Below are 18,298 nucleotides of genomic sequence, written 5' to 3'. Positions count from 1 at the left end.
ATAGATTTTTTAAAAAAAATGTGAAATTTTTCCACACTATGTGTGTTGTTTCCATAGCTCTTCACTTCCTCCAGAAGCCTCCTTACATTAAAAAGCCTTACAGTTATCCTGCAAGGGACAGAAAGGTCTGATTTGCAGGATTTTTAGAGCATTAAAATAACTATCAGGCAGAAGAATCTCTTCTCGCCTAGGATTTCAGCCATGCGCGCGCTCTCTCTCTCTCTCTCTCTCTCTTTCTCTCTCTCTTTTCCTCTCTCTCCCTCTCTCTAGCCTGGGGCTTGAATTTGCATGTCTAATTCATTTACTCACCATATTTGAATTGGCCTGAACAGATGTAAATCGGGAAGGATGGGAAAAACTGCAGTCATCAACAATGATTAATCAGCTGTTGCAGGCAGTGTCTTAAGGAGACTGGTAGGAGGAGGCATGGAAACCAAAAGGCCGTGTGTTTAGAAGCCTAATTGTCACATCAAGCATCATTGTCCCCATGCAACAACCACCACCTTATACATCACTTCCTGTTTTATGCAGCTCAAAAACATAGACTGAAGATTTATTTTTAATATGTTGACTTTATTTCTGAGCAAAGCATCGGTCATGTGTGTATTTTTCCATAGTCCCACCTTGGAGCATTTATGTAGACATTGTAAATAAATTTTGTGCAAAAAGGACTGGAAAAATGAACTGTATTATTGCAATTTTTTTTTGTAAAAGTAGCAGTTTGGTATGAGTTGGCATGCATACAAGATTTACTAAGTGGGATAAGCTAATTATACTTTTTGTTGTGGATAAACAAATGCTTGTTGATAGCCTTTTTCTATCAAGAAACCAAGGAGCTAATTATTAATAACAATCATTGCACACTGAGTCTTAGCGTTTCTGACGGAAACAGTTTGGATTGTATAATAACGCCAAGCCCGGTTGTAGTTGTTTGAGTGCAGTAATGAAATCTGAATCTAAAATAAAAACAAGATTATTTTTGTCATGCTGACTCCACTGCTTGAAAAATTTGTTTACTGCCCCCCAAATTTTTAATGATTAATGCAGTGAATATAAAAATTAATTTTAGCACCCTAAGACATATATGTATTTGAAAACGTTAACCACAAAGTAAATTATTTAATAATAGTCACTGATTTCTTTAAGCTGACTTAATGAACTCCTAATATCAGCAAATTTAAGGCCTAAGGGCATTAAACTAACTGTAGACTCAGATTACATCCAAGAGAATTACTCATCTAACATCAGTGAAATTATTCTTGCGTATAATGGCAAACCCAAGTACAGAGTTAACTCTTTACTAAGGATGTTACCTAGGAAGAGCAGTATATGTTTATTAGGAAATTAACTACATGAATTGAAGAGACCAGACTTCAAAATCTAATTTTTATAAATATGCTCTATGTTCTCATTGGATAAAACTGGTTATTAACCAATTTTCCAGAACAGCTGTACAGAATTTCTGCATGGCAGCCAGCTAAATGGTACAAAATAACATGTTTAAACTGGAATAGCTTATAATTTTATTTAAATAAAATTGCTGCTATAAAAAGTGCTTCCCAAAGCTAAGGAAAATATACAAATATTTTAATTAAGGCAAATTCGTTTTTCAAAATCAGCCTTGTAGTAGTGATTGCTTGGGACAGAAAGGATGGGTCGGAGGAGAGCGTCTTAAACTCAAGTCTGACATTCAGGCCCATGTCACCCTATAAACCCGCCCTGAGCAATTCTATTTTCTATTTGAAAAGAGAAACCAGCTGTGGGGTGGGTTTACTAGGTGACGTGTGATTGACTGACTCACCTGCCGAGCAGCAGGGCGCACTCTCACCTTTTGTTTATGGGGCCTTGTTTCTAACCACGTGGATGCCCAGAAAGAAACCGGGGTCAGCCCGGTGCAGCCTCCCGATGTAGAGCCCTCCGCCCCACCCCGCCCCCCCCTACCCCGTATATGGGCGTGTTTAAATTTCCCATTTGGATCCGATGGCAATTCTTCGCCTACATAAATAGTCCATATTCGTGAAGTAATTCTCTTTTGATGGGTGGTTACTAGCAGTTAACAACCATTTATTTACTTTAAAAATTAATAATAAACTTTACAAACTAACCTTCCATTTGCCCCTCCTCCCCAGTACAGGCCTGGGTTAGTTGGTTATGTTCGGCCTTTATTCCTGAGGAAGCTCTTGCTGGTTGGGGGAGAGAAAGAAAAGGGAGGAGGTGGGGGGTGGGGAGAGAAAGAGAAAGAGAGAGAGAGACTAGGAGAAGGAGAAGCCTACACGTGAAGAGGAATTAGGAAATATGGAGACTATGAAGAATCAAGAGCATTAGTGTCCAGTGAATTAGAAAAGATAAAACAAACTGTGTGCTTTGCCTGTGTTCCCCCCTCTGTGTGAGGGTTTTGTGAGAGCCTTGCTCTCCGCAGGTCCTTTTTTTTCCCTGCCTCGACACCCCCACCTCCCCCTGATGCTATTTTAGCTTTTCCTCTTGTAAATTTCAGAGCCAGCTCTGAGCTTATTGAGGACACTTATCCGAAAGAGGGAAATAATAGAGGTGCTGAGAGTGTTTTTGATGTTGCTTAAAAGGCAAAAACAAAACGCCCTCTTCTAAACAAGGGCACACAAGTGTACCTGCTTTTTATTTTTATTTGGGGGGGGGGGGCGCTGGCTGAATGAGACTACTTTTTAGTATAATTTAAATATTTTTCCCCAAAATTAAAAATATTTTACCCTATCATATTCAGTCAGCTGTAATTATAACACATTCAAAATGAATAATATGCCTTGACAGTACTTTTATTGTTATTGTTCATTGCATGATGTTCGACGGCTTTAGAAGCACAGGAAAGAGAAGTAAACGCGCTACAAATGGGGAATTACCCTCGTTTAGCATTAAAATTCATTTAGATAAAATTGCCACAAACATTTAAATGGGAAGATTAGTTCCCCCTCACGCCTTATTGCACTCGCTCAATGGTTCCGTTAAGAACATTTTACACGTTGGAAATTCCGTCTTCTCAGACGGCTTGCTGTTTCCTAGTTACCCACATTCAAAGCAACGGCAGCAGCAAAGGCAGCCGCAGCAGCAGCAGCAGGAAAAAAAAAAAAAAGTTTTGGCAACTGGTCTGCAATTCATCGGCTGCTGGCCCCAGCCCCCCTCCGTCCACAGAGTTCTGCCCCCCACCTATCACCTTTCTCCACCCCACCCCCTCTCCTCCCATTATGTAATTTGCAGTCTTGTCCTCGAGGAAACAAGTTGCTTACTTGTATAGTATTTGTATATAATGTTAAAATACAAAGAAATATCAAGAAGCCGTGCCTCTCCTGATCTCGCCTCTCCCCCTTCTGCTCTGAACTGAGGGTTTAGTTTGAAAGTGCTGAGTTTCTCACATCTCCTATTCTCAGCCCACAAGGCACGTTTTTTGGCCTTCTTTTCTGCCAGGACATTTCCAGGAAATTCGCCACTGCTTCTTGCATGTATTAGAAACGTGTGAAAGAATTAGTTTGAAACGTCTATGCAACGTCTAGTTTCTCCTTCTCCTTTTCTTCTCTCTCCCTCCCTCCTTCCTCCCCCCTCTCTCTGCCTCCCTCTTTCCTCTCTCTTACTCCCACCTTCTTCCCCCTCTCTCCCCCTCCCTTCACAGAGCCGCAAGAAAAGAAGAATGTCGGCTTCGACTGCCATCTTTTGGGGATTTGGAAAAACGACTCGGTAGGAAACGGAGGGAGGCGGAGGCGCGGGGGGTGGGGGGGAAACCCCCTTATTATCCTGTGTCGGAACTGGCTCCCTTAATCTGATGCTTAAATATTTGATGTGGAAAAATTACCCATAAAATTAGTTACTAACAATTTCAAATTGAAATCACTTATCGAATTATAAACGCATTAAAGCTGTATGGATGGTATTAGGAGTTCCTCGGGAGGCAGCGGGTGTCTCCTTGCAGTGCGCCGGGCCGGCGAGTTTCGCCCCGGGGAGAGGCACCCCCGCGGAGCCCGGGGAGGGCGGCGCGGAGCTCCGGGCGCCGGGGTCCCGGCCGGGGGGGACCGAGCGGTGGGCCAGGTCCGGGCGGAGGCTCCAGCACCCTCGGCTCGCGGGGGCGGGGAGAAGGGAGGGGAAGGAGCGGCGGTGGGAGGCTCCGACCCCGGGGCAGAAGCGCCTACCAGGAAACTTCGTAGTGAAATCGAAAGATTCTAAAAAGGAAAAACACAAGCCCTACCAGTCTCCTGCCACCCGCGTCTCTCCCGCGGCGCGCAGACTCGGCGCTCCGGGATCCTTGCTGTGCGCAGCGCCCCCCAAGTCTGCGGGCCGGGGGCACCAGGGCAGATGCCTCGGTTTGGGCCCTGCGCCCAGAGAGAAAATCCCGGCAGCTGCGAGGAGTCCGCCCCCACCCCCACCCCCGCACATGGCTGTCCCTGCGTCCCACCGAGCACCGCGTCCTGGCCTGGGCCCAGTGCAAGGCGGACAGGTCTGTGCTCAGAGCCCAGAGCACCTTGGGGGGCGACTCTGGCACCTTCAGTAACCTCCTACCTCTTCCCCACCCCAACACAAAAGTCAAGTCTAAGGGGGATGCTGACTTCGTCTCTGGAGACGAGGCGATCCTGGGTCTGCACAGGTTTGGAGAGGCACCACCGGGGGCACTCCAGACCCCTTCCCTTGGAGCCGCTTGAGGGTGCTTTGTGGTGGACTAGAGGCTTCTTGATGAGCTCTGTTCCCAAGTCCCACGGCGGCTCTGGGGCCGCGACTCCGAGAGCTTGGGGCCCCGGAGGGCACTTGGGCACCGGGCCAGCGCCCGCCAGGCGGACTGCGAGTGCCGGGGTCTGGAGCGCAGCAGGGAGCCGTGGGCAGCGCCCCGACGCCTAAGCAGAGCTCCTCAGGATCTCTTTAAACTTTCCGCTGCCTTTCGAATCCCAGCAGGCCCTCGGCCCTTGTGAAGGCAGGAAAAACATGACTTGCTGCAAAGCCGAGGTAGGCGCTTGGCCGCCGGGTGGAGTGGCGTGGAATTGGGTAATGGGGCGCCCTGCCCGGCCCGGCGTTTCCCCCGGTCTCACTCCCCTCTCCCGTGCCACCCCGCACCCCCTTGACTATTAAGCGGCCCACAGCACTCAGGGCGGCCAGGCGCACAGTTACACGAGGCTGGGAATCCCAGGGCCCGAGAAAGAGCGGTGAGGGAGAAAGAGTGGGGTATCTCCCCTTGGGGGAGACGGCTGACGGCGGGAGGGGGGAATTTCCCTTTTTGGCCCAATCTGCCCGCCAACGCATCTGTAACATTCTCAACCAAGGCGGAGCTGAAAGGAAAAACAAACAACATATTGAGCAATCAGTTCGCTAACATTTGAGCTTTTAAGAGTCTTTGCCCTAAAAATGGATACGCTGGGGGTCCCGGTGGAGAGATAAGGGGCGTTTTAGGGTCTCGGGTCTGGCGACCGCGCGCCGGGAGCGCCCCTCCGCGCGCTGCCTCCTGCCAGCCCGGCGCGCTCAGCCCACCGCGGGGGAACCAGGCGGTGAAGCCCTGGAGAAAAGGGATTTAGTTTTAAGCCAGTCTCTCATCGATCCGGTCGGTAATTCCTACCCCTGCCCACTCGCAGACACACTCACCTCTACCCTAAAGCATTAAGTTCATTACGCGAGCAATGATCTTAATCTCCAGGCGGAAAACGAGTCCCGGGACCTTGCCGATTGGGGAAGCGGTGAATCGAGTCACCTGCTCCCGCGCTCGCCCGGCCGGCTCCTCCCGGGGGCCTCGAGTGGCAGGGCACGCTGCGCAGGGGTCCTTCTCTCCACGCCGGGGCGTGCCCGGCAGGGGTCAGGAACCCTATGTCTGCTTTCTTCGGGTTGGCGACCTTCTCGAAGGGTGGGATTGTGCTCGCTCGCTTTCCTCCTCCCCTCCCTTCTGCTTTTCTTCCAGGGCCCCCCTCACACCTCCGCGCTCTCTTTCTCCTCCCTTTCCCCAAAGTGGCGAGTTCCCCTTCTCGTGCGAGTGTCCCCAGGCTCTCCACACACCCCTTACCCCCCTTCCCCGCAGCCACAGGTCCCGCAATGCAGTCGGGGTAACCCATCGCCTTTTCGCGCCTGCCTACTTCACCCACCACCCTGGACGTAAGTGGGTGGAGATCGCTCAGTAAGGCCCTGTGGAAGCCACTTGCTGAGGGCATCCCGGGGCTTTAAACAACTGGTTCCTCCATGTAGGGGAGATCCCTGCACCCACTGATAATTCCATTTCAAAGAAACCCAGCAAAGCGGCAAACACCCCTTGCAGCCGCCTGCTCCCCCCCTCCACCCCCCTTGGCATCGAACAGCGTCTGGCACCGCGGGGAGATGGAGGCGAGCCACGCGCCCCGTCTTTACTGGCCGACTCAAGAGGCGCCAGCTTGTTCTGGAGACTCAGTTTCCACTGGGCAATCGTGAAAGCGGGGAAAACACATCGCAATGGCTGTGGAAATCCACGTTCCCGAGCTCCCCCCCCCCCGGCCCCCAATCTTATTTCCAAGACGTTCATTTTCGGGTAGTCCTAAACTGTGAACAGCGAGCTTTGTGTGTTATCTACTGGGGGTGGGGATGGGAGCGGAGGAGACTCCCGCCGCCCGCTCCGGTCTTTAATGTCTGAAATAACGAAATGCCTGTGTGGCAGCTGCTGCTAGAGCCAAAACTAACTCTTTGGAAGACGGAAAAGAGTGAAAGGCAAAGAAAGACTGTTCATTTTTTTTCCTTTGGTGCCGTTTGGGATGTCATCTGTTTCCTTGGCGACTGTGTTCAGCCCCCGGAGCCCCTGGGCTCCTGGATTGTTAGGGGGGAAAAAGCATGCTATTTCTGCACCGTCATTTATCACTGTCACCGCATAATGATTCCCCTTGCAGCCCCTTATTGATGTTTGTAATTGCATTATCTCATAAAGGAGGATGATCAATGAAACCGAGCCGTGCATTCTGGGGTCAGAGGAAGCCAAAGTACTGTTTGTCCCCTTTAATACAACAAGTACTCATTATCTTTAGGTCTGCATTCAAAAAATGATCTGATCTGGGGCTGACCCTGTCGGACGTCCCAACACTTTTTAAAACGGGGTTTGTGTAACCTTTTGCTTAAATGCTAAATCAAGTACCTGTCTTGCATTTCAACGAAACAAGATGCTAAAATTGAATGGGAAAAGGGTTTCTTCTTTTCTTTTTCTTTCTTTTTTTCCCCCCTGGGAGGGGTGCGAACGTCTGAAGACGCACGCGATTTTACATTGCAACTGCTTAGTGATACGCAACCCCCATCAACAAGGGACCCAAGTTATCTAATGAATGAAAAAATTGGGGGCTGGGGGAAAAAGGTACCTGGGAGCATTTAACAAGGTCGGTACTAAAAGATCAGAATAAAACCACATCCGATTTAATTAATAAGAGCTATAAACTGAAATAATTCCCCATGATTCTGCCCTTGCCTCTCCCTTTTAGAGAGCCATATCTCTTCGGTTTAGATAAATGACTTTTGTGCTTGTTCGATTCTGACAACAACAATAACTAAATCAGTTGCATACTCTGGATCTAAAATCGTCTACAAACTCCAGCAAATAAAAAGAAGTTCATTTGTCTATTAAAGCAAGTATTTAGTTGAGCAGCAATATCCCAGTAACATTGAATGGAGTTCATGTAATCCCATGAAAATCAAGTCACCTTGTTGCACTGAAGTAAATGAAAAAATACAAAGGAGGAAAGGTCCAAGTGTAATTGTAAACTAAATGCATTATTGGACTGTCACAGTGCAAACGTGATTGTGTGGCTGGGATGGAGACAGTGGACCTCAATTTAGCTCATGTGTAACTTAAAGATTTTAGAAAGGAAACAAGTATCCCAGTTTTGGTTATCATTTTAATTTGTAGAAGGAGGAGAAAAGGAGACAGTTCGAATTCATCATTTCAGTAAATTAGGGTGAATAATTCCCTCAAGACAAAATTAAGCAAAAGCTTATTTTAAACATTGCAAGGCTATATTACCAAAAAGAAAACTTTCCAGTCTTCTGAAGATGAATTCTTTCATGTTAATAAGACTACCCCTCCAAAAAGAAAGAAAGGACTAAGTCCAGGTGTTTATTTTAAAAGTTCTAGAAATAATTTCTAAGTTAACAATATAAATCAATAGTTTAAATGAGAAGATCTGAATGAAAAGCCTTCACCATATGAGAAAGTGAGTAGTTACATAAAATAGAATGTGTTCCCGATAATCTGACACCTTAACGTAAAATTCTAAATCAAAAGATAACAAAACAAAGGGCTAAAATATCCCCACTTGGAAAAAGAACTTTAATGATAAAGCTCAGAAAAGTTTTAACTGTGTATGACCATCACTTAATTTTTCCCTAGAAGGCAGATTCTTCTAAAAAGTATTATTTTCCAGAAACACTGTCAAATCACTTTGAAATAATATATGTTTTGTATTATTTAAATGTTCTGGCACTTTTGTTCTTTGAAAATGCTCAAACTGAAATGGATATGCAGCCACGCATATATTTAATATAAATGGTATCTTGTCGTTAACATAAAGTATTAAAGGGAAAATAACTTTGGGCTTTGTCAGTTGAGATAGAATTTTTTAGCATAATACTCTGATTTTCAAAACACACAAATGAAACCTCTTGCCTTTAACCAATCAACACAAGGCTTTCTCTTATTTGGTTGGGGATCTGGCATACGGACGTTTTCTATTTTTAATATTTAGTGTTATAGCCCACGGTTAAAATAATGAAAAATTAGTCTCGTTTCAGAAATTATTTATTTATGGAACGAACATGATTAAAACATAAACACACACACAAACTGCAGCTGCAATAGGAAAAAAAAAACTTGATTTACGGTTATTAAATCTTTGATCGCCATGTTAATGTTTCTTTTTCTACCTTTCATTTGCATTTTAATCTATCGAATCTTTACAATTTTGCTGCCTCCTATTTCAATGATTGATTACAGATCTGAAATAAGAAAAACCAAGCCTAGCTTTTCTTTTTCCTTTCTTTTCTTCGCTTTCTTTTTTCTTCACCCCCCCCCCCCCCACCGCGTCTTCCCCCTGGGTAGATATCTGAAACTTTCTCTCAATGCTAATGTAGACAGGACAAATTAATTCTGCTCTTTTAAATGTCAAAGATATAAATAAAAAATGTTTTCTGTCCCAAACGTGAATATTTTCCCAGCCGCTTGTTTTCGAGTCGTAAAAGATCATCCCAGCAAAACGCAATTAACAGCGACACACACACGCACACGCACACATACACACACAGGGCGGCGTGGATTTTTTTTTAGAAAAGACGTGTTGTTTGTGAGTTAAAGAAAGGTGAGAAGTTCATTGTCCCTTCCCCACCAGTAGCCTGGCCTGGCTTCTCTCTCACACACTCAGAGATCTGGTCTCGGGTTCTATCTGTGATCAAGTCACACAAACAAACAAAAACAAGCCTCGTGGGGGCTTGCTGTGGTTAAGTTGATTTCTTGAGACCAGCAGTATAAAGACAAAAGGGGAAGCGATGCAGGTCTGTTTGTTTTCTTTCCCCTGCCCCTTCGCTCGTTTCCCCCTGCACGCCCTCCCCCATGTCTCCCGCGCCGCGGATAAGACGGTCATTTGCTGACCGGTTGGCCCGTACGCGTCACTTTTCGCGCTGGCGTGAAAGCAAGTGTGGCGGTGGGTTTGGAAGGCGCCGGCCGGAGTAGGCTGGACTCATCCTCCCAGCGGGGATCAGGGCCTCTGGGGCTCTGGAACCCTCTGGCCTCAAACAGATTGTACCCCCCCGCTTGGCTGGAGGTTGAGGCCAAGCACCTAAGTGTCGCGCGGAGGCGGCGAGCCCCAGGTGTGAGAGCTGGGGCCGGGTGGGCGTGAGCGCAGGCTCTCCCGCAGCCGGCGCGTCTGGGAACCAGAAAACAGCGCCCACCCTCTGCGCCCCAGCCCACCTCCGCGTCTGCTCTCCCGGGCCGAGCCCCCTGGTTGGGCTTCAATGCCCACAGACGCGGACGAGCCAGGAGTTGAGCGAGGACCGACTTCTCAGGCGGGTCCAGGCTGCTGGCGCTCGCGTCCGCGTGTAGCGCGCTGTGCCCAGGCGGAGGGTGAGCCGGGAGAAGTCCGAGGGAGGGGATCACCATCTCCGAAATCCCTGCGTGGGCACAACCACCACCAAGAATTGGCGTGCGGGCGTGAGAGGTAGAACTAGCCCAGGCAGAGTCTCTCCAACTCGGCCCTTGGACTCTGTGCGCACCCAAGGGCGTGCCCACTGCGGGGGCACAGACCATCTTCTCCAGGCCCTGCCACCCGCAGTCCGCGTTGCTGTCTTTCTTCTGGAGATCCCAAGGGTGGCTGCAGCGAGGCGGCCGATCTTCATTAATGTGGACCCACAAGGCGGTTAAAAGAGGGAAGGGAAGGGAAAAGAGATTGGATCCGGGCCGACCCTTTGTCTTGAAGCAGATTAGGCAGCCCAGAAATAAGAAGGAAAAACAGAAAGTCTAGACAGGAAAACTTATTGTGTTCACAAAATATAAAAATGAACCGAGCAGTGTGGTACCTCAAGGGGTGAAGATGGATCCCCGTAGACAAGTGGGAAGACAAGACCGGGCAGATTTAAAGTGGAAGAAACGGCAGATTATTAAGAAAGTAATAGTAAGGTGTCCCATACACTACGGTTTTATTGTTGGGTAGTAACTACCCGATTTATTTATTGCCAGGGCTATATAATAGAGATAATGACCACAAACTCAAGATAAATTCCTGGGTGCCCAGCCGGACAATTCTTTTTTATTTAGGAGAGCGAATCTGAAAGGTGAGCCTCATCTCGTCCCCTCCTCGAAGATCCGTCTTGCTTTCTGCCACGTTATAAGCATGACATGCAAATAAATAAGTGCTGCTGGGTTTGTGTGGGTAGGCCTGCAGGATTTATTTCAGGTGAGAGAGGAACATACACCGAATATGAATTTCCACAGGAGCTGTGGAGTGATTCCTTCCCTCTCTTTCCCGGCTGCCCTCTCCTCCCGGTCTCCCTCCCTCTCTGTGGGAGCAGAGAGCGTCCCCTGATAAAAACATTAATGTGTCATGTCTCAACTCCCTATTCTTTGACATATAGGTCTGGGGAGGAATGAGGGGCAATGAAAAATGCAAAATGTATCCCCAAAGTAGGTTGCTGGGACCGCTTAAAGAGATTCCTGCCGACAAAGGGAAGGATGAGTTGTAATTATGACTTCCAGTAGGGGGGCGGTATAGGAAGTATGTTAATATCATTTTGAAAAATGCAAAATGATGTAAAAAGTTTGCCGTCCCGGATCTGGTATGAGCCCTCACCAGCTGGACAGATCCCAAGGGGAGCCTCCTGACTCTTGGGACCTGCCCGCCTTTCTTGGCCCTCAGTTTCTCTCCGTCGAGCGGGTAAACAATCTTATAGTCAGGTGATGGAATTACAGATGACCTTGCCGGTTGACCACCAAGGCCAGAAGGGAGCGAGCGGCCTCAGGTGTTGACTCCATCTGATGCAATGGCTGCAGTAATAGTCACCCGGCTGGCCTCTAACAAGGCGGCCTCCGAGAGCTTCTCTCCCCCCACCTGTGCTCTGCGACAACTCAGGCAGACCGGAGCCAGCCAGGATGCAGTCAGCATGGTCTTCCGAGATTCTTTCTTCTTCCTCGTATTTGGGTAATATTCAGACATATAGTGTTTCAATCTCACAACAACCACTTATATTCAGAACTTCCTTTGATCTCTGTTTGGCCAGGAAAAAAACACCTGACGGTGAACTGCGATGAAAAAGAGAGAGACGCAGAGGCAACGGGAGGGGCAGTGGAGTGGGGTGAGGGAGAAAGGCGTGCATGGGCGGGGCGGGAGATAGAGACCTAGAGGCAGAGAGAAGTAGAAGGTGGGGGGTAAGGAGAGAGAGCAGAGAGCGAGCTGGGAGACGGAAGAAAAGAGTCTGCTTCTGTAATTTGGTGGTTTGTGTGAGGGGTGGTATTATGAGGCTGAGAACGAGGACAGTCCTCGTCAATCTTTTACAATATTGGTGTCATTCAAGCACAACTTTATCTTTGAACCAGAATATCTGTTTCAATGATTTCCATAAGCACATAAATTATAATCTTCAGAGCCTTCAATATTTCTTTCGGTACTTTATTAAGTGTTATTGCAGAGGCCATTTATGAAGTGAATGATTCAACTTTTAATCTTCTGAACATTAAAGTGTATTCCTCTGAGTTTCCTTTTCCAAATCATCTGAAATAACAAAAAGAAACTAAGCTCATTACACGAAAAAGTGACAAGCGTTTTGCTCTCAGCCTGGCAAGTTGCCTTACTCACTTCAAAGGATGATAGACTAATTGTTTCCAGAGTTTATAAGTAATTAAGCTATTATTCGGGAGAATTTATGTAACAGTTTTATTCACCATAGAACTTTCCAGTTAGAATAGCCAGAGACAAGTCTTCAAAAAATACCAAGATTTTAATAATTAAAAGCCTGCCCTTCTTGTTAACAATGAAAACTATTTTTATTTTTAAAAGCACTGGAAAGTGTAAACAAATATAGTTTTCTTCCAGAGTGTGTGATAGGTGGAGGTCATTATGTTTAATTAAGGCTAAAAGGAAAATGAATGTCTAACAGCTTCCAAAGATTAAAACATCGGTAACTATCAAGTTAAGTTTTAAAAAGTTAATTTTTGAAATCATTCAGCTCTATTCATCTAAATATGTCAGGCAGGAAAACATATATAGTGTCTTTGTAGAATTTCACATGGATAGTCAAAAAACAAATAATTTTAGCATTTTAAATCTTTTGCTGCCTAGACAATAAGAATTAATGCCAAGGAATGCTAAGTGTGTGAGTTTCTCCAATTTTGCGATAGAGAAATGTACTTATTCACCCTTTGATTAAAATAAAGAGAATACTTTAAAAATCTTTTCAAATATATTAAATTAAAACAAATATTATTTCTATATTTCAACTCATGTTTGTCACTTTTAAATACTTAGATTTACCCTAAATGAAACTATTCATTAAAGGAAAAAGTAAGAATTTAAAAAGGAAGTGATGAATTATTTTATAAATTTCAGCAAAATATATGACATTTTAGTTTAACAGACATATTATTTATATATGTAACTATTTACTATTTTAATATATTTTTTCCATCAAGATAGCATCAGCTTTTTTTCTTTGCTTTAGAAAAAGCCTGTTTCATTGTCACCTGAAGAATTTAAAAACCAATAGAATTTTCATGTTAGAAGGAAACATCTTTGAAGAATAATAACAAGATATAAATGTGAAAATTCAAGTAAATGACTTTAAAATCTTATCTGAAGTAAAATAAATTTTCTGGAAGTTGTTTGCAAAAAATTAGAGTGTGAGCTGGTTTAATATCCACTTCCCTCACCATAAAAAGTAGGAATTGGCTGTAAGACTTATTATAAGGGGTGAAATCTCAGCATAGAAAAATATTTAAGACATAGCCACCTGTTTCAAGTAAAATTCCTCCAAAGGAAAAGTCTGGAATTTGCTGGAAATTGTGCATAAAATGTTCTGTATGATTCAGGGTCAGTGTTGTTTTGTGCAATCTGTGTAAACTGTTGCAATTTAGATCTGTCATTGTGTCATGATGTCTGACTCATTGTTTGCTAGACTATACTTTCTTTATTCTAATGGACTAGTATTGCATTATTAGAAACAAGTACTAAAGCACCCTGGTTAGCAGTAATGCAATCCCAATTGTCTAACACCGGGCGATAATTGACCTTCAGGACACCAGGCACACTTGGATTCACTTTAGGACACTTAGCTGTTTAAACTGACTTCATTACAGAAAGACAATGGTGACTTTGTTGCAAGTGGCACCTGCAGTGTTTCACACAACACATGGGCTATACCTTGCCAAGACAGCCAGCATCATGATTCACACCAGAGCAGGAAGTCAACTCTAGGCAAATTTTATAATATGAAATATGCTGTTATGATTAAGGAGGAATGAATTCTTTTTGCACATCCCTCCAAAGTCTTAAGGAGATGATTAGAAGCCTGTTTTCTGATTTCCTTACTGCAAAAATATTGCCATATGAAGGGGTGCTGCAATCACTTTATGTTGAAATTTAATTGTTAAGGATTTTATGGTACGTTGAATTCAAGATGTCCATAATAATGCAGTCCAGATAGAGAAATACTGTTGTTTCCTGCCTACGCGCAAGTTAAAAAGGGTCCTCTAGTGGAAAGGCTTAATGGTGGTGGGGTGGGGGGTGCTAAGTCAGTGACCAGATTTCTAGGTACTCTGCTTAGTAATCCCAACTCTATCACTAGAACACAATGTAATTTATCTTCCATGGATCTTTTTCCTAATCTCTAAGTGATATTAATATATTTCTGCTTTGTAAATCATTTTGCACCATAGAACATGGTAAGAGATTACTTTAGATTCTATTGAGTATAACAATAAAGTCCCTCTCTCAAAGAGCTCTAGATTTTTCCTAGAGAAGTCCTGAGTCATAAGGGAGTATTCCTCTGTCCTCAAAGTTCTAAGGGTCTCTTAGAATTCTGAGATGCTTTCCTTTGATGTTCCCTGCCTGGCCACCAGAAGTAAAATGACTGTGATTTCTTGTTCTAAAGCAGTTGCTGAGAGTAATTAATACCTTTATTGATTAGTTGCTTCACAGAAATAAAAGGTGACTTTTCTACCAATGACTGGACTGTGATGCAGGAGACTGAAACAATGTGCCATACTCCAAAGAGAGGAGAGATGGCCGCTGACTAGAGCACCTCCCCCTTTCATGAAAAAATCCACAGATTTACTAGTTTTCATTTAAATTTTGTGGTGTTCTAGTTTGGCTCTTGCCTTAAATCCTCGTGTCTCCCTAAAATATTACATCGAATTGTTTTTAAGACTGAAAAAGTCCTTGTGTGTGCATATGTGTGTGAGTTCCAAAATCTTGAGCATGTGCTGTGCCCTGAGCAGCGAGCAGGACACAGGGGATCCTGAGATTAACAGGACGTTGTCTCGGCTCTCAAGAGTTCATTGCGGGCTAGCGCTGATAACAAAACCACCGTCCCAACCCATAGGAATCTACACAGGTGCTGTGGGAACACAGAAGTTAAACCGACAACCTGGAGGAAGGGAGCCCCTGAAAGCCTTCGTGAGGGGCTGAGGTGGGGAGGAGTAGAGATCCGGACAGGTTTTTATATCCAGGTTCAACCAAGAAAACAGAGACACTCTGAGTGTATAAGGGGGAAGAATTTAACCCAGGGAATTGGTTACATGGGGACAGAAGAGTCTGGGAAGGCAACCAAGTGGCAGCGAGGCAATCCAGAGCTGAGCAAAGGCAGGAAGCTGTTGCTCCACGGTGACTAGAGGAACGGAGGGAGCAGGGAAGTTCCCAGACTCCAGGGCTCAGGGTCCCCTGGTAAAGGATGTAACCAGGCCAGGCATGTCTAGCAGGAGCTGGAGCTATGGAGGAGATAAGAGAGAGAGAAATAATTCTGGAGTCTTTGCTTTCACTCTCATCTGTCACCAGTACTTCCTTTTGGCTAAACCAGGAAGAAACCAGCTGACATGGAACCTGGGAAACACCAGATCAGCCCTCCTGCAGTATAGAGCAGAGCAAGGAATAGTTTTGAAGGCAGACAGTTCCAGGATCAACACAGCTTCTAGGCAGATGTTACCCTTCCGTGGTCTACTTAATTTATTTTTCCAAATGAAAAGTATTATTGATAATTTCTGAATGTACTCATTTGGGAATGTTGAAGGAGGAGAAAGATATTCCAGGCAAGGGCACTGAGTTGAGACAGTGGCTTACCTAGAAAATAGCCAGTTTGCCCGTGTAGTTGGAGCAAAGGGGCAGGAGGACGACACTGTAAGACACGAGTTGAAAATCATATCAGCTAACGTTGTGAAATAACCAGTGGCTTCTGTAACAGCTCGACTTGTTAACAACCGTTAACCCCTAGAGGCCAGGGTAATACAGATTAGAAGGGTGAACACTGCAAAAACAGAGAGAAAGGTCTCCATACAGGTGAGTGCTGCCCATCAGCTACTGGCATTCCTGCAAAGGAGCTCAGGCAGCCTCCTTGATGGCTTTCCATTAATTTATACTGTTGTTTGAATCAGGCACAAATCCAGTGGGGACATCCATCCAGTCATTTTCGTGAACAAATTAGAAATCTTTCATTAATCCCAAAGAGACATCCTTGTGGCCACTTTGGTGTTCATAGGGCTAAATCAAAGATTTTTCTCTACTCCCACATAATAGGAATTCCTCAATCCATGACCTCACAGATGTCAACCTCATGAAGGATAGTTTGAAAGACGTGGGACTAGAACTAGGGAGATAAGAAAGCAGTAAGGAAGCTGTTGTGAAAATAGTGGGGACTAGGGATTGAGAGTGATAAATAGGAGAAGATATTTAGGACACAGCAGGCTAGTATGGATGTGAGCAATGAGGTATAAAGAGAAGATGAAAGCAATGGCATGGTCTCTGGTTTGAAAAATTGGGCGGATTGTGGTTCCATTTGCTGGGACAGTAACTTTAAAAGAAGGGGCATATTAGAAAGAAAGATGATAACCATGTTTTAGACGTTTTGAGTTTATGATACTTATAGGTTATCAACATAGAGGTGCCCATTAGAAAGATGAAGACATGGGTCTGCATTTTCGTAGTGAGGTCAGGGCTGGAGATAACGATTTGGGAGGAGCCATTGGAGTAGATGAGCTCATCCAGGATCTCTTTCAAGAAGTTTATAGTTGCAAGGAGATAACTCCTCACAGCTGTTAGAATGACTATTATCAACAAGACAAGAAATAGTAACAAGAGTTGGCAAGGATGTGGAGAAAAGGGGGCCCTTGTGCCCTGTTGGGGGGAAGGTAAATTGGTGCAGCCACCATGGAAAGCAGTAGAGAGGTTCCTCAAAAAGTTAAAAATAGCACTACCATATGATCCAGCAATTCCACTTCTGGGTATTTATCTGAGGAAAATAAAAACACTAACTTGAAAAGACATATGCACTCCCATGTTCATTGCAGCATTACTTACAATAACCAAGATATGGGAACAACCTAAATGTTCACTGACGGATGAATGGATAAAGAAAATGTGGTATGTATATACAATGGAATATTATTCAGCCATAAAAAAGAATGAAATCTTGCTATTTGTGGCAACATGGATGGACCTTGAGGGCATTATGCTAAGTGAAATAAGTCAGAAAGGGAGAGACAAATATTATATGATCTCACTTACATGGGGAATCTAAAAACAAAACAAAATAAAACAAAACCAAGCTCATTGATGCAGGGAACAGATTAGTGGTTGTCAGAGGGGGAGGTGGGGAGTGGGCAAAATGGGTGAAGTGGGTCAAAAGGTACAAATTTCCAGTTATAAGATAAATAAGTCACGGAGATATAATGTAAAGCATGGTGACTATAGTTAATAATATTATATTGCATATTTGAAAGTTGCTAAGAGAGTAGATCTTAAAAGTTCTCATCATAAGAAAAAAAATTCTGTGAAGATGGATGGTGACAGATGTTAACTAGACTTATTTTGGTGATCATTTTGCAGTGTCTTCAAATATCAAATAATTATGTTGTATACCTGAAACTAATATAATGTAGTATGCCAATTATGCCATAATGAAAAAAAAAGAAGTTTATGGTGAAGGAAAGGCAAGAAGTAGGGCTGTCATAAAGGGATACATGACGGAGAACATAGGTGATTTCAAAGATGGGAAAGACTTGTACATATTTGTATACTGAAGAGAAAGAGGAAGAAATGTTGAAATTCTAGGAGAGAGGTGTTAAATAATGGAAAGAGCCATTATATGGGGAACTGAGCTGTGAATCAGCAGTGGGATACCCTAGTCTCCAAGACTGAAGGCAAGTGATGGACACAGTTGTATGTCCAGGTAGGGGATGATGTTTGGGACAGTTCACACCTGACAATCTTAACTTTCTTTTTGGAGATATGGTAGTGATGTCATTTGATGAGAATGAGGTGGAGGACGGTAACCACGTTTTTGCACTGCAAGTCCCACATCCCACCTGGGAACCCCCTCAGTCCTGGACAAACCAGGAAGTATGGTTGCCCCAAGGATAGGAGAAAGGGAAAGAGCTTGAGGGAAATGTTAAATGTTAACATCACAATGCAAAATGGGAGAGGCAGCTGCCTGGAAATGCAAAGCTTGCTGGCCAGCATCAAGGACTTGGATGGAATTGGAGACCAAGAGGCAGCATTTTGTGCATGGCTGTGTGATTTTCTTCAGCAATGTTTAAGCTTGTGGGCTGTTTATCCAGGAGACGGTGTGTTAACTCATCCAGACGTGTATTTGGAGGACTTTTGCAACCCAA

The 18,298-nt window shown here is 44.6% G+C and overlaps 1 protein-coding gene and 1 long non-coding RNA gene across 3 annotated transcripts in view; one reads left to right on the top strand and one right to left on the bottom strand.

The window, feature by feature from the left end:
* MEIS1 (Meis homeobox 1) overlaps positions 1-985 on the top strand; it is a 132,192-nt gene extending 131,207 nt beyond the window's left edge. For both annotated transcript variants that reach the window (XM_008512630.2, XM_008512629.2), the window contains one exon: positions 1-985. This exon is cut by the window's left edge and continues 543 nt beyond it. The gene's annotated coding sequence lies outside the window, so the exon portion shown is untranslated.
* Positions 986-2,773: 1,788 nt separating this feature from the next.
* Positions 2,774-5,932, bottom strand: LOC139075745 (uncharacterized). Its single transcript, XR_011526499.1, has 2 exons — positions 5,587-5,932; positions 2,774-5,276 (listed from the first exon to the last, which is right to left on the bottom strand). It is a non-coding gene; the product is annotated as an uncharacterized lncRNA (long non-coding RNA).
* Between the last annotated feature and the right edge of the window lie 12,366 nt (positions 5,933-18,298).

Source organism: Equus przewalskii, chromosome 14 (assembly GCF_037783145.1).
Source record: "Equus przewalskii isolate Varuska chromosome 14, EquPr2, whole genome shotgun sequence".
NCBI lineage: Eukaryota > Metazoa > Chordata > Mammalia > Perissodactyla > Equidae > Equus > Equus przewalskii.
Note: the sequence above shows the minus strand (reverse complement) of the source record. Positions and strands in the feature narration are given on the sequence as shown.